The following is a 17696-nucleotide window of genomic DNA, read 5'->3' as shown; positions in this document are numbered from 1 at the left end:
CCGACTTCCCAGGTGTGGAGCTGCTGAGTGTTAATGCCAAAATCACAGCGTTGCTCCTGAGATTGTAATAGTGTTAAAAAACTCAGCCTTGATCTCGATGAGAGCTCGAGTCCCTGAGCTTGTGTTGAAGCAGGGTCAAGGTCTTTAATTTGCTGGTTCTTCAGTGATGCTGAGAGCCTTCAGTGGCAGCAGTGTTTTGGAAGGAAAACAGTGTGTGCATGTGTTGAGCTGCGATGCACAGAAGCCAGGATCTCTAGGGGCGTTGCAGTATCGAAGATGATGCCCTGTAGTTGTTTCTTAATTAAACCCCAGACACTTTACGTGGCTTCTTTTGAACCTCAGGACTCTGCTTTTCCTGAGCATATTTGAGATTTCCAGCCTGGAAACTCCTTGGAGCTTTCTGTTAAGGTATTAAGGGGAAGAAAACCAGTTGGTTGCCTCAAGCTGAGGAGGAAATGCTAGACCTGAAGGATTATCTCAGTGCAATGAATTTTAAAGACTTTTTGCTATACATTTGTGGAAAGCTATTAAAATGCTAATAGTTCTGCTGTCTTTTTAACCTTTTCAACATATGGAACCGTTGGAAGGGAGGTGAGAATGTCTTATTTAACTGTAAAGTCGAGTCAAATTAAGTTTCAAGCAGCTTTTCATTCATTAGCCACAACTTCTCCCAGTGATAAGGAAGAATGATGCACCCATCATTTGAACACACCAATTCTGTATGCTCAGTTGGGTATAATTAATGCTTAATCTGCGTGTGGGGTGTAGGTCAGGTATTCCCTGCATCTAACACCCTACAGGAAAGGCTATAGCTAGGACTGATGAGCTCCCTCCGTGAAATTGGAACCAGGTTGCTGTGGCTGGATGACTTCTGCAGCCCCTTTTTGGGGTGACTTGGGGTGCAGGATGGAGGCTTGGTGCTTCCCTACCCCATTTTTGGGATGCACACCCTGCCTGCAGTGTTTTGGCTGCCCTTATTGTATGAGAGGTCTGTGTGGCTGGTTAAGCCTTCAAGGAGGCAAGCAGGCATCTTTCCCTGGGATTCTCTCTGTGTCTGTGAGGAGCTTCTGTTCCATTTGTTTGTTGGCTGAGGTTTCTGACATGTTAGGAATGTCTCATTCAGCTCTGTGGAGATTGTGTTAGTGTTCTGCTTTGGAGCTAGGTAAATACTTGGATAACTGGTGATATAAATAACTGAATTTGTGAGTGTTATTAAACCCATGAGACTCAGTCATTCCTTTAGCTGTCTCCTGACATATCTCAAGGCAATGGGTCTGTCTGTGCTTATCTTTTTAATCAGGTCTAGCGAGGCAATTTCAGCCCCCAGGAGAGCCCAAATCACTGAGCTGCAGGGTTATCTTTGCCATTCAGGTTGTGGCTTTCAGGTTTCAGTGTTTCAGTGTTTGGGCGGTTTAGGGTGTTTTTTAGCCATATTTACTGTTAAATATTAGCTGCCAGCTTACTTCCTATCTTCAAATCATCAGCATTTTTCATTTTGCAGCTGAAGTATGGCTGCCAACACATACCACCCTGGGGCAGCAGCAAGGGAGCAGTATAAAGAGGATTGCTGCAGGGATCATTTTGGGGTTGGTACTAGGAGGGCACCAGATGAAGCAAGGTGAAGGGACTAGATAGCAGTGAGAGACTGTGGAATAGGCTTTTCTTTTCTCATTCAGCATGATAAGTTGTTGCTTTGCTTGGGGCATCCTAAGCTAGGTTGGATAGGACACTGGGGAAATCAGCGTTGGGGAAAACTGTTTTGACTTGGATTGTCTTACATGATATGAAGATACAGCTGGTGCATAGTGCCCTAAGCATTGGGGTACTTGTGACATCTAGCATGATTTAGCAAATTTGCTATTTGAGAAAGTGTATGTGTATTTATACATTTGGGAGAAGGAATAGATATTCTCCTCCCTCCTTATTTTTTATCCATCATGGCCAGTTGCCATCTGCTCACCAATCTCATTTGTACTTAAAGGCTGTTTTCAGTGGGCTCTTCTTTCTCATTCTTACCTTTCTCAATAAGGTAAGAATGGCTTTAGGTATTGCAAACAATACCTTTTAATAAGAAATTATTGCCCCTGAAATGTTTGTGGTCTCTGGAAAAAACTCTTTTTGCTGATTTACTTACTTGTTTTCTTGTACGAAGTATATTTTGCTTCATCTTGAAGACTGAAGATCACCTACATAAATTCATGGCTCTTATCGTGTCCATAGTTGTTTTGCAGACAAAAATCTTAAGATGTGCAACTGGTTTGCAGTTTGTTTGCTCTTTATGTGTGTAAAGAGCCCAAGCTGCATTCTTCTAACACAACCCCTTCTTCCATGCTAAAAGATGGAATTGGCAGAGGCAAAAGTAGGATTTACAGAGGAATTCATGTCCATGACATATCAACCTCACTTCAGTGGTGAAGTATGCAGTTAATCTCTGCAGATTAAATACTAAACACAAATGCAAAACAAAATCCCCTACTTTTTTTCTGAAGAAACATGCCATTTAGGGTAGGGCTTTTGGTTGAGCCTGTGAAGCAGGTTGCTGGGCTGGATATGCTTGCATGGTGTGTGAAGGGTGTTTATTGGAAAGGGATGGGTCATGCTCTTTGACAGAAAGCAGTGCAGGTGTTTGTTTTATTAAAATCATGCTTCTTCCTTTTATTTTTGTAATTACCTGAATAATTTAAAAGCCCTAATTCTCCTTTCTATTGACTGAATAAGGAAAGAAGGGGTGCTGAAAGGCTGGCTGTCAGAAAGCACTGTCTAAAGCTTGCCAAGGCCACATCTGTTGGCCTTATTTGTATGTACAAGTCTGTGTTTCTGAGGTGAGAAGGGTGGTAGGAGATGCAGCCCATGGCAGTAAACAGGGAAAGTTCCCTGTTTGCTCAGACTAGACATACGTGCTCTCCTATTGGAGAAACAGAGGTTTGGCATATTGGGGTTGTTATGCCCTGAGAGATTTCAATCTTCATTGTGGCAGTAATTATTTCAACCAAGAAGCTTCATAGTTCCAGATTCCCAAGACTGAAGACACCTTGCCCCAGGTTATGCACCAGCAGGATGGGTAGGTCACATCCTGGGAAAGGGAAGGTGCTTGGTTCAAATAGCGACTTGAAGTTAGGCAGAAAGGCTATATGAACCTGTCTGCAGGTGCTCAGTCAAATTACAGGCTGTTGGATGAGCTGTGGTTGGGTCCATGTGTGGTCGTAGCCCATGGCAAACAAAAGGTTCAGCAATATAGCTGCTAAATCAAATTATCTCACATGAGCTGCAGGGGATGAGCACATGGAGAGCTACCACAGCTCACTTGATGTACAGCCTACTGGTATTCCAGTAGTCCATGTTCTTACTGGGGTCTCCACTTGAGTGTCTTGGTGACCCAGCAATAGGTAATAGCCAGTTGCCAGGAGAAGGAAGATTTAGTTATGCCTCCTATTAGAGAATATTGCCTCTAAGTCTCACAACACTTGTAGTGTGTGGAGTTCGGGCTGCTGAGTTTGGGGTTGATGGAAAGAGAGTTTTTCAGCAACCTGCTTAAAAATACATGTATTTTTGCCTTTTCCAGCAGTTATTGACTCCCTTGCCAGTAGGGAGGTCCTGTTCCCTGTAACAGGCACTGGTGCCAAAGACATTTTTGTTCTCTTGGGAATGTGCTTCCTGAAAGGTTCCTTTCATCTGCAGTGAATTCTTGTGCTTTAAACACAGGAAACATTACTGGATGTTTTTCCAGATATCTGTGAGAGCCTTTTTTTTTCAACTGAATTAAAGTTGTCCCATTTGATAGCAGATCAAGCAGCAGTGTCCTCATCTTCAGTTGCTTTGACTGTAGGTTCTGTACCATTCCTAGGTGCTAAATGACTTGGTCTTGCCCAAGCCTTGTCATCCTGGAGCCATGCACACCTCTAGGAGAGGGGAACAAGGGCTTGCTCAGAGGAAATGTTGACTCTTTTGCCCCCCAAAGCTTGTCTTGACAGAGTGAACATGCCCATGGTGATGGGCAGAACTTTTGGCAGTCTCAGTGGTTATCATCGGAGTGGTTTGGTGTTGGTGATGGAATACTGGCAGCACCACTGCAGCATTATGGGGTCAGGGTCGCAGATGCTTCTATGTTCTTGTGATTTGGCTACACATCCTGTTTTCTTCCACGCAAGGGCTGAAATCTCCTGTTATTGGCTGCTAAAAGCTTTTAGGCTGGAAACTGTCCCAATCCCATCATCTCCCAGCAATCATTCCAGCTTGGCCCCCTTTTTCCCCTGCTCCAGTCTTTCTCCTTTACTGGGATTTTCTGGAAACCAAGGTCAGAATGTGTTTCTCAAACATACATGAGGTTTAGCATCTGTTGTTTGTGACACAGACCATTGCACATGGAAGAATACATGTGCAAGTTCATGTACAGCCAGCTTTCACTGCACAATGAGCATGTGGTTAAATGGGAATTAGAATTAATACTGGATTTAAGGTTCTTGTAGCTGGCTGGTAATAACCTAATCTCCTCAAAGGCTGCAGGCAGGCTGGCAGCATTCAGCTCAAGGCCGTTGTTGTTTGCAAAACCTGAAAGAAATTGAATTTTGATACTAAGAACACTTTAATCAGAGCCTTTCAGGGTAGTATATGCTCTCCCAATCCCTATCTCAAATGCAGCCTTTTAATTTCTTCAGCGTATGACAGTCACCCAGGCTTCTAGCTCTGATGGGCATTTGACATTAATATTTTTTCATTTCCTTCTGTAGGAGCTTAGGGATTCTGATTGGTTTTGAGAAATGTATAAATTGCATTCCACAAGCTGATATACCAAAGTCTCTGCACAGGCAGAGTGAGACGTGTCCATGAAGGGCAGCAAGCACTCTCCGCTTTGAAGTGTTTAGAATGCTAAATGTCCTTCAGGTAAGAAGGCTCAAGAGGCCACAGAAGTGTGCAGCTCCTTGGTGTGATGTGGTCGGTGCAGTCCAGCCTGGTTTGATTGTTGCTGTGGTAGGGATGACTGGTGAGAAATGCGTTGGTGAGTCTGTGCGGGTTATAAAATGAATCACTGCAGCTGATATTAAAGCCCATGTTGCAAGGCAACGTGTTTTAAGGTGAACTGATCTTGCTTCTCCTGTTTACTGCGGCTGCAATGCAATTTTCTCTGTGCCTGGTCTCTACTGAAAGTCATTCAGCTATCTAAATAACTTGTATCTTCAATTAAACCTTGATGAAGGTAGAATTCATGCAGGCTTAGTCTTGCATTCTCGAACAGGGCTTTTGCTTTTCATTCCTTGCTTCCAGCCTTCTCTTGGATAGCAGTTTTGATAGGTTCTGCCCAAACTTTGAGAGCTGGCAATTGCAAAAATGCTTTTCCATCTGCATCACTGCTAGTGGTGCCTGGCAAAGTGATGTGTGCTTACTGTGTCTGCTTTTCCTTTGTTTTAAACCAACAGCCCATCTTCTGCAGAAGGTATCAAAGGTCTCTATAGTATGACAATGTATGCCCCTGTCAGTCAAAGTCTCCCTCTGAGCCACCGAGGCTGGAAGGAGCAGAGGCTTATCAACTAGATTTGAGTGGAAAGCTTGTCCTGATGCTGTTGATACAATTCAATATCCACATTGTCAAAAAGAAAATGACTTGTCTGCAGAGGTGATGAAGAAGTGCCTTTATCTAGACCTGAATGCACTCCATCAATTTGGGTTTTTAAAAGCCTACTTATTCAACCCTCACCTTGATAGATCTCTTTGGATTGTTATTTCTGCTGCTGCTGTATTAGTCCTCCTCACTAAAGTTGCCTTTCCTCTCACTGTTGCCTTATGCAGACCCTGTTATCAAATAATCCTGTTAATCTCCTTAGATAATCTTTAAAACACTTAACTTCAAGCAGGACATTTTTTCTCAGGTATGAAGTTTCTTTGCATACCTGAAGTCACCTGGCTCTCAGGATGTGCCATTGAGAAGCACACTGAAGTTTTGCCTTCCCAAGGCTCAGGCCCTACATGATGACTTGATTCAGGTTTGAAAGATGGTGACTTAGTTGATTATTGCAAATGTCTCTGCCCCCATTGTTCTCAGAGAATAAGAGAGTGTAAGAAACATTAGGTCAATTGGAATTCAGATCTCTACAGGGGCTTGAAAGTCCCTTAAAGCACAGGTTTGCTGAAGGCAGGTTAATGGAAATGTTTTTGGTTTACTTTGTGTTGTGTTTTAAAAGCCATAAGCCAGGCAAATCTTTGGTCTTTCAGCTCCGTTTCTTCTTCTCTTCCACAGAGATTAATGGTGAGGAAAACTGGATAGAGAGGGAACCCAGAGGAGTCTGGCACCCAGCAGCAAAGGTTGGTAGAGAGGTGCATGAACTGTATTAGCACAAGGTTTGGTTTGGTTAGTGAAAAGCATCCACCTTTCCCTGACTCCTGGAGACCTCAGACCTCTGCAGGAGCCAAACAGCTTGGTTGAAGGCATGCAGCAATTCATGGAAGTGCCTTGTAAGCATCTTAAAACTGTTGCTATGCTCAGCACTGGGACTCGTTGTAGGGTTTGGTCTGGTGTGTGGTGGGAGGTGACAAAGACTGCTTCGAACAACACTTTATGATGAGACAGTTGTGAAGCTCAGTTTTGTCTAAGCCTGTGAAAATGCAGGAGAACGTGCATTAGTGCTATTGCTCACCAGCTGTAGCCTCTAGGAAGCAGACAGGGAGCTACTGAACCCCTCTGAACAGAATTAGGGATGAGGGGAATATCTGTATAACTTCTGTTAGTTGTAGAAGTAACCTGGAGAAGAAAAAGCACAATGATAGTGTTTTAGAAACAAACAACAACCAAACCAACCAAGAAACAAACCAACAAAACCCTCTCAGACATCAGCAGAACATGTCTACCCCATACTTCAAGAGGACTCAAGTTCTCATCCTGTCTGGTTTGAACTGTATGACTATTAGGTGTGAAAGAAGTGGCATGTTGACCTAGGCATTAGCCACTACTTGTATCCTTACACTTAGGTTAAGCACTCCTTGAAGTCAAGGAATTTTTGATGGCTGGCTTGGCCAAAACCTTGGTGTTATAAGAAAAATATTGTTCTCTGTCTCTGGTAATAGCTGGTAGAGATGTATGGGTGTGAGTAAACTGCTGTCCTCCTCAGGTACCTTAGAGATCCCAGAGTGATGGACAATGTGTCTTATGAATGCTTAGTGGTGATTTATTATTCTTTCTTCAACTGAGTCAACTCTGTGCACAGCAATGAGGCTGACAGAGGTCCTTCACATGCACCAAGGAAGCTGTCGCTGCCCCATCCCTGGCACTGTTCAAGGCCAGGTTGGACACAGGGGCTTGGAGCAAGCTGCTCTAGTGGAAGGTGTCCTTGCCCGTGCCAGGGGATTGGAACTGGATGAGCTTTAAGGTCCTTTCCAACCCAAACCATCCTATGATTCTATGATTTGAAGCTGTAGCTGCAAGCTAGCTCTGCTCAGAGCAGACCTAACAGATGATGCTGTGCTCTTCAAAGCATTTCCTGTGTTCCCTATGGAACTCCAGGCAACACCACCATAGCCAGCACAGCTCCACCAACACTTTTTCTGTCGAGATTTCCCCACTGCATCCAGAAATGCACAGCCCTGTGCTCCGCTGTGTCCTGCCCAGCTCCCTGTCCTGTTGAATGTGCTGGGATGATCTGTAAACACCGCTGTCTGTTCTGATGGTAAACCCATGCAGTCTGCTTGCGCAGCGTTACTCATTTATACCCCTTGCAAGCTCAGCTGCTGCTTTATCACTGCTGATAAGCGGGTGTGTGAGCCGAGGCAGAGCCCTCAGCCAGAACCGAAGGCAAGGCAGGAGTCCCACGTGCATAGTTTGGGGGCAGCTCGGTTTCTTTCCTGATAAGCCCGTGCCTCTTGCGGCAGTGCAGTGTGCGCTCCTTTTAAACTGTAATCATAATCCTCTTTGCAGCCAGCGCCGCTATCCCCACAGGAAGCATTAGCAATATCACAAAGTGTGGAGACTTCATTGTTTTCCCTTAATCTGCAAGGGGAGCTGAGACAAGGCAGAGGAAACTTTAACCTATTCCGTGCCTCGGTGGTAAATAATTAGGTTTTAAGTGAGTGGGAGAAGGGGGGAAGCCTCTTAGTTAAGATAAAGTGAGTGCAAGGCTCATGGGCTTATCTTGCTCTGTGGAATTCGGGAAAGGACGTGTCCTTGAATTCGCCTGTCTGGCTGGTGTGCCCTGGTTTTGTGCTTAGGAGGAATGAGTCTAATGGAGCTGCCCTAAGTGATTGCTGGGTATCAGGCATCTCTTGCCAGGAAACGTGGTAGTTATGCTTCTGTTTAAGGTCCTTGAACATTTAAGGTCCTTGAACAAAAGGCTGTGGATGCTTAATAATGTGCAAATATGGGTGGGTGGGATACGGAGAAGGTTAATAGGGCTATGAAGACAGGCTGAGAAACTTGGGGCTGTTCAGCCTGGAGAAGAGAAGGCTGCGTGGAGACCTCAGAGCAGCCTTCCAGTATCTGAAGGGGGGCTATAGGGATGCTGGGGAAGGACTCTTCATTAGGGACTGTAGTGATAGGACAAGGGGTAAGGGGTTAAAACTTAAACAGGGGAAGTTTAGATTGGATATGAGGAAGAAGTTCTTTCCTGTGAGGGTGGTGAGGCACTGGAATGGGTTGCCCAGGGAGGTTGTGAATGCTCCATCCCTGGCAGTGTTCAAGACCAGGTTGGACGAGGCCTTGGGTGACATGGTTTAGTGTGAGGTGTCCCTGCCCATGGCAGGGGGGTTGGAACTTGATGATCTGAAGGTCCTTTCCAACCCTAACTATTCTATGATTCTATGACTAACCAAGGAGAGAAACACCAAGGACATGGTGACAGTAGAGGGAAGCAGAGCAGAAAAAGCAGCCCCTTCCTGCCATGTTAAAGGTAACTTAGTCAACACTGACAATTCTGGGGTACATGTAAGCTGTGCCTGCTGAATCATAGAATCACAGAATGGCTTGGGTTGGGAAGGACCTTAAGATCACCCAGTTCCAATCCCCTTGTGATGGGCAGGGATGCCTCCCACTAGACCATGTTGCCCAGCATGACTCTAAGGTGTGTTGGTGGGCAAGTCCACGTGCTGTGTAAGCGCTGCATAGACCCCAGCACATCATGAGGATGGACTTGCTTTGGGAATGCTTGTGCATGGGAATTCTCTTTGGGTCAATGCTCTACAATCACAAACTTCTCTCCGCAAGCTGCCTGCTGTTAAAATCTTTCTTGTCACACCTACAAAGGGAAAGCAGAAGTGGGACTGAAGTGGAGGTGTCCTGGCCTAGCACAGTGGTGCGCAAATTCGGTGCACAGATTTGGCATGGTGAGCAGTCCACTTGCATGTGTGGAAGTCCTGTAATCCAAAACATGACGAGAGCAGTGGAGCAAAACAAAAGCCTCTCAAAAATAGCATGAGATAAGGATCTGGAGAATTTGCTCTTTATTTCTCTCAAGAGTCCCTGGAGACTTCTTTTAAGGGAACAAATACAGCTTCCAAGGTTGAGCCGCCTTTTTTCCCCCAGACTTCAAAGGCAGTCAGCTGAGAGCTTCTTAGGAATGTTACATCTGTTCAGAGCAAACGTGGCTCCGAGGGAAGGCGCTTTTTCCTCTTCCAAAGCTCCTGAAGTTTGTACACGAATATCCTTGAGAGTGTGGTAAACAAGACACAACCTCCATGGGGATGGATGGCGCGCAGCAGGGAAGGGTAGAGAGCCAGCAAGTGGGAGCAGTTTTCTGCAGAGGCATTTAGTTGAAACACAAGTTTCATTTTCCTCCTGCCTTAATCGAAAAGCTTTTGATGTCTGGGCCTTTAAATAAGAATTGATTTGGAAGTTGGAACTTGAGCAAATGGGCTGAAACGTGAACTCCAAATGCCTGCCTGCTCTTCCTCGAACTCTTAGCTCGTGTTAGCTTTGTACCTGCTGACACATCGTCTTTTTTTCTTATTAAATAGCTTGTCCTTTTGCTTTCAATTTGTACCAAACAGTGAAATCAAACAGTTTTGTTTTCCAGCTTCTAACTATTCCTTCACTGACTGATCCAAAGCCCCTTCATTGCCAACAGGCTTTGGATCAGGCACTTCATATGGCACTGCAAGCAGGTGGGTTTAAGGGATTGGACCTAGTTTAACACCACTCTGCCTATACTAGGTGGGAATTTATAGCAGATTTTGATGACAGCTGATGTGTGGCATTGCTGAGGACGTTTGGAAATCCTCCCCAGTGTAGGACTGGGGGACAGGATCAGGTCTCAGACAGGCGTTGTGCATAACTGCCTCTTCACATCTCCAAAGTGTAACTGAACTGCAAATGGTTTTCACACCAATTATTTCCCTCTTGCTTTTGAATAGAACTGGGAAGTGGGGGAGTTGTTTATCCCATTTCCCTGGTGCAGCTGAAACTCAGAGCAGCAAGCTTGTGCTGAAGCTGTTGTTTCCCTCTGCACGTTTCCCAAGGAGTGTGAGATTTGTGATTCAGAGTGTGGCTTTGTCACATGCAGGCTCAGGCTGAAGATGATAGAAATCTTGGTGCTGCCTCACTTGAAGTTGGGTAAGCGTGTTTCGTTTATTGCTTTTGTGGGTTTTTCTTTTAAACAAGGCTTCTTAAATGAAGAAGAGCAATATTTAAGCTTCTGAGTAAATAAGCAGAGAACCCTGGCTTCATCTTGACTAATCTGTTTAACCTTCATCAGCCCAAATATTTACTCGAGGCATTAAATATCCAGGCAGTGTCATTCTGATGCTAAAATTCACGCACTGAGAATGCTGTAGATTGACTAATCCTGCAGAATTCCAGAAATCCCTGTCTGTATAAATAAACTTCTTATATGAAGGATTATAACTAAATAAACGTGGTGGATTCAGATCAGCGAGGAAGAGGTATAGCAGCTGGCCCTCTTCTTGCGCGGCTTGCTTATGTATTTTTATAAGGATATTCTTCTTAGTCTAAATAGATGTGTAAAGAAAAGTGCAAATATTGAAGCACGATGCTGTCAAATAGTGCAGGAGGAAAGTTTACCTCTTTGCCTCTTTCTAGCAACTTTTCCTCTATCAGTTTTCCAGTTGCCATCAGCTGGGTTTACCCAGGCTGTTGAGATTGTTGTTCTTTTTGGGCATGGCATTCCTGGTGAATCTGGGGTTTGTAGGTCTCTGTCAAAACCTGTTTGTACAGGTTTGGCATAAACAACCTCCTGAGCAGTTTGGCTTCTGTCCTCTTACTGCATTATTTATTCTGAGATTTAAATGCTGATTTACCTGGGATCCTTATCTCAGTGAAGTTCTGTTATTACTCCTTCATGGTGCCCTATCTGTTACTGGACATTGTTCCAAGAGGTGAAGGCTGTAAACACGCAGGGGAAAGGGGTTAGTTGGGCTATTGTAAAGGCAACAACTAGAAAGACTGGGATCAAGTTAGAGAAGTAAAATCCAAAGTGTTTGAGGACTTTCCAACAGCATTGTTCATAAGGTTCATGGGAACCTAATGTGTGCTCTGCTATCGTAGACTGCAAACATGAAGTAGGAGGAAGAACAGCAGGATGGAGTTGTTCCCTATCCACAGGCAAGGGTCCCAGCCAATCGTAACCATTGTTTTTTGCTTGTAAGATTCTCTGAAACAGCAGAAAACTCCTCAACCTGCTCTAGTGGAAGGTGTCCCTGCCCGTGGCAGGGCGTTGGAACTGGATGAGCTTTAAGGTCCCTTCCAACCCAAACTATTCTATGAAAACCAGAAGGAAGAAGTTGCCTGGCTGCAGTTTTGTCAGGAAGATGTCTAGCCCTGAGCCTGTGGTGTTCTAACAGAACATTCTCCCTGCTTGAAAGGGACCAGGAAGGGAAGAATTGCACCTCACTGTACTTGACAACATGCTCCTTAGGGAAATCCCTTCTCTGTCCCATGCTGGGTTAGTCAGTCCTTTTAACACTGTATCTGGGAAAGAATCACTGCAGCTAGACGGCTAATCTCATTTCTGTCCTCAGATAAGATTGTTATCAGAGCAATTGTCTGTTTGCTCCCTTTCCTAAGTCTAATCAGAGTGGACTGTGCCAGTACCTCCTGGGGCAGAGGAACCTGGATGCTGATTGCTCCCAAAAGAAAGAGAATAATCCTCGGTGTATATTTAACGTAAACTTCAGTTTTGTTAGATGTTCACAGGGAAAATCGACTGGGAATAACTTGCTCAGGCTTGTCCTGCGCATTTCACAGTCATATATTGGTTCTGGTTTGAAGTCTAAGTTCAGGCAGGCAAGTTCATGTAGCGCATGCTGTGGTGAGGCTTTCAAAAGATAGTGCTATGCACTGGTGGAACTGGTGCTTTCCCAAGCCCTGGGATAGAGCAAGTTCATGTCTGCAGAGGATGAATCTTCTTAGATGCTGGGGTTCCAGCCAGCAAATAATTCTGAACAATTAGTGCCTTTTCCCTTATTTCAAAGCAGATTACGGGGGTGCGTGCATTTTGCTGGTGGGTATAAAGGACACTCAAAGATACTGTTTTTTCATCTATCCTTCAAGTTGAGACTAGAGCTTTTCTGTTGATGTGTTTACCTGAGGAAGTGTATGTACTGTTTGGTTTGTTTCTAGCGGTGAGCAAACCATAGTAATGCAGCACTCCAGAGAGATACTGAAATGCTGTGTGCTCCTCCTGTGATGTGGGTGAGAAAGACACAGAGGTACCATGGACTGCTATGGGAGTTGCTAAAGCAGGGTTGTATGGATAGAATAGAATCATAGAATCAGCTAGGTTGGAAAAGATCTTTAAGATCACCAAGTCCAGTCTTTACTCCAATATAAGGAGGTCTGTGCTAAAATCACAGTTGCTAGTAGCTGCTTTAGTAGACCTCACTTGGAGTACTGCGTGCAGTTCTGGTGTCCTCAACATAAAAAGGACATGGAACTGTTGGAACAAGTCCAGAGGAGGCCATGAGGATGATCAGAGGACTGGAGCACCTCCTGTATGAAGACAGGCTGAGGAAGTTGGGGCTGTTCAGCCTGGAGAAGAGAAGCTGATGGAGACCTCATAGCAGCCTTCCAGTATCTGAAGGGGGCCTGTAGGGATGCTGGGGAGGGACTCTTCATTAGGGACTGTAGTGATAGGACAAGGGGTAACGGGTCAAAACTTAAACAGGGGAAGTTTAGACTGGATAAAAGGAAGAAGTTCTTTACTGTGAGGTTGGTGAGGCACTGGAATGGGTTGCCCAAAGAAGTTGTGAATGCTCCATCCTTGGCAGTGTTCAAGGCCAGGTTGAACAGAGCCTTGGGTGAGATGGTTTAGTGTGAGCTGTCCCTGCCCATGGCAGGGGGGTTGGGACTAGATGATGTTAAGGTCCTTTCCAACACTAACTATTCTATGATTCTATGTGATTTCTGGTCTGGGTTACCTTCTCCCAGCTCCAACAGCCAGCCTGGTATGGAAAGCAAAACATGATCCTGCCCTTAGTGGTGTTTCTGCTGTAGAGATGTTGTCTGGCTCTATCAGACCTGAATCCCTCAATACCTTAATGAAGCTCTATAGCTTTCAAGTGATATCTAAAGCAAACTTAAAGGGTAAGGGCATACCACTGAAGAGAGTGCTCATAGCTGCTGAACTTGCATGCCTCGTATGTGAGAACCACTGAGACTGTCTGATTCAATCAGGCTTAAAAGGTGTTGAATGAAGTGGGCTCTTTCAGGCACATGTAAAAGTCATCTTGGGGACCTTGAAATGGGGATGGCCACAGCTGCTTCTAGCCTAATGTGGCTTGGTGTGCTTAGTGGGGATATTCTCTACAACTTTTATTGCATAGTTTGCTGCTTCCTGCTCCATTAGGCTTCAAATCACTAATTGCAGTGGTAGCTTCATGGCTGTAGTGTCCCTTTTAGAATGGACCATAACCACTTTATATGTGCTGAATGACTTAGCTGATGTTGCTCTCCGGTTTACAAGGAGAGAAACAGAAATGCAGAAAGAGGAGGAAAAGTAATATAAAGAGGTGTAAAGGCTGATTTTTTTACTCTTGACTGTACTGCATTGAATGTTTAGGAAAGTGCTTCTGGAACTATAAGTAATACAGCTGTATCACAGTGATTAGTAAACAGAGCTTTAAGCAGGTAGAATGAAGTGTCCAGAGTTGCAGTGGTGCTGGGGTGCTGGAGCTGCTCTGCTCTGGAGCCAGGCTGAGAGAGCTGGGCTGGGTCAGCCTGGAGAAGAGAAGGCTCCTGAAGGGGAGACCTGAGAGCAGCTCCAGTGCCTGAAGGGGCTCCAGGAAACCTGGAGAGGGGCTTGGGACAAGGGCCTGTAGGGACAGGCCAAGGGGAATGGCTTTAACCTGCCAGAGGGGAGACTGAGATGAGCTCTTAGGCAGAAGCTCTTCCCTGTGAGGGTGCTGAGGCACTGGCACAGGGTGCCCAGAGAAGCTGTGGCTGCCCCATCCCTGGCAGTGTTCAAGGCCAGGTTGGACACAGGGGCTTGGAGCAAGCTGCTCTAGTGGAAGGTTTCCCTGCCTATGGCAGGGGTTGGAAGTGGATGAGCTTTGAGGTCCTTCCAACACAAGCCAGTCTAGGATTCCATGATTGGATGCGTGGCTTCATGTGGGTTTTGTTGTGGTTATGTTTTGCATTTTTTTCTCTTGAAGTGTATTTTTGGCAGACTTTGGCCCTTTAAACGGGCCCTCATGCTATCAGGCCCCCAGCCATGCATACATAAAATGTGCTTTGTTGTCTGCATTACAGTTTGGTGTTCACTTTCTCTGTGAGCAATTCATTCGTATTCCAGGATCCTGTCTCCAGCTGTTCTTTTTCTGTAATGGCACTGAAGCCTGTGTTGTGATTTACTTTGCTGCTTCTGCTGGCGTAGCACTTGGGAGCCATCCTGATTCGCTGTGTCACACCCCATTGTTGGGGTGTTGATGGTGAGCTTGTACATTAAGGAGCTGTTGGCTGATTGATGAGCAGCATGGTTTTGGAGGCTGGCATGGTTTTGGGGGGGCTAATGAGCTTTAGCCTCTGTCAACTCCCATTCCCCAGTGTTAGCCCCATGCAGTGCCTGCAGCAGAAAATACAACCATGTGCCTGTTCCTTTACCTCATATAGCTTATTGCTGCATCTGCCGTGTTTAATGCTGCACTCAAGTCTGTCACCCAGGGTACTGCTTATTCAGTGCATAATAACTATTTTGAAGCCATAACTTAAATCATAGAACCCCAGACTGGTTTGGGTTGGAAGGGACCTTAAAGCTCATCCAGTTCCAACCCCCTTGCCACGGGCAGGGACACCTTCCACTAGAGCAGCTTGCTCCAAGCCTTGTCCAACCTGGCATTGAACACTGCCAGGGATGGGGCAGCCACAGCTTCTCTGGGCACCCTGTGCCACCGCACTCATAGTGAAGAATCATTCAATTCTTAACAATATGTTCTGGCATATAAGTATTACTTGTGTATTGCAGATGATAAAACATAAAAGTCCTAAACCCTGGAAATTCCTATTAATATATATGTGTAAAAATATTTGACTGCATTTGGAGAGAAGGTGGTAATAACAACCTAACAATAGACCTAAAGGAACAGGACAATCAGATATTAAGGATAACAGGAAGGGATTCTACAGGTACATAGCAAATAAAAAACAGACTAGGGAGAATGTAGGCCCCTCAGGAAGCTCTCGGGAGAACTGGCTACACAGGGTCTGGAGAAGGCTGAGGTTCTGAATGACTTCTTTGCCTCGGTCTTCACTGGCAAAGGCTCTGACCACACCACCCAAGGCTTGGAAGGCAGACGCAGGGACTGTGAGAATGAAGACCCTGCGCCCACTGTAGGAGAGGAACTGGTTCGAGACCATCTTAAAAATCTGAAGGTGCACAAGTCCATGGGTCCTGATGAGATCCATCTGTGGGTCCTGAAGGAGCTGGAGAATGAAGTTGCGAAGCCGCTGGCCATCATATTTGAGAAACCATGGCAGTCAGGTGAAGTTCCCGATGACTGGAAAAGGGAAATATAACCCCCATTTTCAGGAAGGGGAGAAGGGATGACCTGGGGAATTACAGAGCAGTCAGTCTCACCTCTGTGCCTGGCAAAACCTTGGAGCAGATTCTCCTGGAAGGCATGCTAAGGCACATGAAAATCAACAAGGTGCATTATTCTATGATTCTGTGATTGATGTTCTAGTCCCTTCGTGCTGTACCGTGGACTGACCCACTGGTTTACCGAATGTTGACTCACAGATCATAGAATCACAGAATGGTTTGGGTTGGAAAGGACCTCAAGATCATCCAGTGCCAACCCCCCTGCCATGGGCAGGGACACCTCACACTAAACCATGTCACCCAAGGCTCTGTCCAACCTGGCCTTGAACACCACCAGGGATGGAGCATTCACAACTTCCTTGGGCAACCCATTCCAGTGCCTCACCACCCTCACAGTAAAGAACTTCTTCCTTATATCCAATCTAAACTTCCCCTCTTTAAGTTATAACCCGCTACCCCTTGTCCTGTCACTACAGTCCCTGATGAAGAGCTCATCCCCAGCATCCCTATAGATACTCCTTAGCAAAACTAACAGGTAGGGTTTTGATCCTTAAAGGTGGTTGTCTTGGTCTAATCTGAGTGTTCCGTGATGAAGGGGGGGGTCTACCTTGGATATTTATGAAAGTTCAGCTTTAAACCAAATGCTAGCAAAGCAAGTGTAGTATGAACATATCTCAAGTTCCTATTATTGCTTCTGCCAGCTACCATAAAAACCTTTTCTAGGCTCTATTTGCAAGTGAACAGCAGGGATGTCAGAGAGCTTTCAGGCCAAGGTAGTCAGACTGGTCTTGCCGTGGCCAGGAGAGCATGATACGACTTAGGTGTTCCTGTGTTTGAGCTGATCTAAGGACAGGTTTCTCCCTTGCTTCTTCTGTGCAATGCCTTTGTTTAGTAGCAGTTGGAGATGTTGTTGGGATAATTAAGTATTCCCTATAAAGGAGTCCTACTCAGCCATAGGAATGGCCATGCGTAGTGCAAACAGAGGTAACCAGCCTTGCTATATAATAGTTTTAAGAGATAATACTGGGAGAGGTTTGTAATGGAGGCCAATAACACAGAAATCTTTGGTAGGGGAGGAGGAAGGGAGAAGCTTGATGCTCTCCTAGCTCTGTGAATTTGACATGCTGAACTAGTTGTGCCCTGAGAACCTTTCAGTAAGGACCCTGGCCAGGAGATCATTTCTCCAGCTCTGATTTCAGCTCCACTGCCTTTGAGATCTGTACCTGAACGAGCACTTTGGTCACCCCCTTCAATAACAAAAATTGACAGCTAGTTTCCTGAGGGCTTTTTGCTTCATATTTGCTGCTGCTTCCCATCATTAACAACAGTGAAGTGGTGTGGGGTGAAAATCAGGTCTAATTTGGGAGCTTGATTGCCTGTGTAATAAGCTTCTCTGTTATTCTTTGGCAGGAGAAACAGCTATATAAATTTTTTGCTGCCACTTCTGCATGGGCCGTGTAACACCATGCAAGTTAATCCCGCAAAATTATGTTCCATTATAAATCTCTCTTCACAGATGAAGTGGGTGCAATTAGGCAGAGAGGTCCAGAACCATTATATAACAAACACGAAAGAAGCTCTGAAGGACAAAAGCAGGCTGCCTGCGCATCACAAAGTGGTGCATGTAGCATATTGCCAGTCACCTCCAGAAGACAGAAGCTCCTTGGCCACAGTGAGATTGTTTGGCAGTGACAATATGTTCTGAGTTGTCCAAGTTCAAGTTCTACC

At 45.4% G+C, this 17696-nt stretch overlaps 1 protein-coding gene across 3 annotated transcripts in view; it reads left to right on the top strand.

The window, feature by feature from the left end:
- The window catches only part of TSPAN18 (tetraspanin 18), a 124420-nt gene that overhangs the window by 13754 nt on the left and 92970 nt on the right, over window positions 1-17696 (top strand). The window contains exon 2 of one of the 3 annotated variants that reach the window (XM_062635970.1): window positions 6233-6297. The exons of the other annotated variants lie outside the window; for them this stretch is intronic. The gene's annotated coding sequence lies outside the window, so the exon portion shown is untranslated. The remainder of the gene's footprint in view (window positions 1-6232; window positions 6298-17696) is intronic. 3 annotated transcript variants of the gene reach the window in all.

This window comes from Pezoporus occidentalis, unplaced genomic scaffold (assembly GCF_034315485.1).
Source record: "Pezoporus occidentalis ecotype Australia unplaced genomic scaffold, CSIRO_AGI_Poc_V1 ctg46, whole genome shotgun sequence".
Classification (NCBI taxonomy): domain Eukaryota; kingdom Metazoa; phylum Chordata; class Aves; order Psittaciformes; family Psittacidae; genus Pezoporus; species Pezoporus occidentalis.
The sequence above is the reverse complement of the archived record's forward strand: the minus strand, read 5'-3'. Positions and strand labels throughout refer to the sequence as shown.